This window comes from Danio aesculapii, chromosome 17, assembly GCF_903798145.1.
Source record: "Danio aesculapii chromosome 17, fDanAes4.1, whole genome shotgun sequence".
NCBI lineage: Eukaryota > Metazoa > Chordata > Actinopteri > Cypriniformes > Danionidae > Danio > Danio aesculapii.
In genome coordinates this window covers 1,570,197-1,571,509 of record NC_079451.1, presented here as the reverse complement: position 1 = coordinate 1,571,509, position 1,313 = coordinate 1,570,197, and positions in this window count along the sequence as shown.

Here is a 1,313-nt window from a genome sequence, read left to right as displayed (position 1 = left end):
GTCTCTTCTGTTATTTCTGAAGAGCAGTATATTAAATGTAATACTAAATGTAGGCAGGTCTTTTAGGAAGCCTGGAAAGTTCATCAGCAGGTCATATGGTTCAGTTCTCAGACCCTTCTTATGCTCAGTTCACATCATGTTCATTTTGATTATTGATTTGTTGATAATATTCACAGTTTGATGGATTCTGCAAGGGATTGATACAATTTCATTTGACAAAATATGAACAAAAATATGAAATAACAATAGAATATTTTTATAATTTATTTAAAAAGTATTTGGTGATTGTAGGTAGGACAGTCTGACGAGAAAGCTTGGCAAAACCCCTGTAAATTGTAATGAAGTTCATGGTTTATTATTATTATTCACTGTCACGTGAGTGTAGCGCCATCTAGTGCTGAGGAATGAATACTACTTATGCCAGCAAAACTTTTAGTTTGATCCATTTGAACTAAATTCATTATTTTGAGATTTTATTGAGATGTTTTTCCTCTTAAATATAAATCTTTTTATATAATTTTTCCAAAGGTTTCAAAAGCGTTTCATAAGTTACTATAATTAGTAAATGATGCTTGGTTACTGGAAGGCATGGAGAGGAATTAAAAAATGTGAAAATGTAATAATTATAATATATTTAATGTATATAAATACTTAAATGACAAATAAAATAAAGGTAATCCACTCAGATGGTCTCCTAAAAATGGTCATTTTAACTGACTTTTGAGTTATCACAACCATTCAGCAAATGTTTGGAAATGGATCAAAAGCAGTATTGTTTTTGCCAGACAGAAACACAAGGCAACAATATATGCTACGATATATATATATATATATATATATATATATATATATATATATATATATATATATATATATATATATATATATATATATAATGCGCAATATTAATGTCAAAATATAAAAATGGCCTGAATGCATTTGCTTTTTAGATAAAATGCCATTCATCAAATTTCTCTATAACACTGTATCTGTTATACTGTAGCCTCACCCCCTTTTATTTACTTTTTCCAAAGCATTGTAGTATTATTAATTATAATTCATTTATATAAATGATTGTCCATATCCATATAAATCTAGGGGTTGTCATAGAATTCATTTTATTATAATGCAATTTAAATAAAAGATTAAAGTCATTTCTGCAAGCTAAAATCTATATAAATCTCTGTTTTCACTTATTTATCCAAAACGGTTACTTAATATATTATATAATACCAAATATCCAATACTCACTTTCATAAAATATGTAGAATATAGTCTGAAAAGAAAAGCTTCTTGATTGGCTTTTGTTGTTC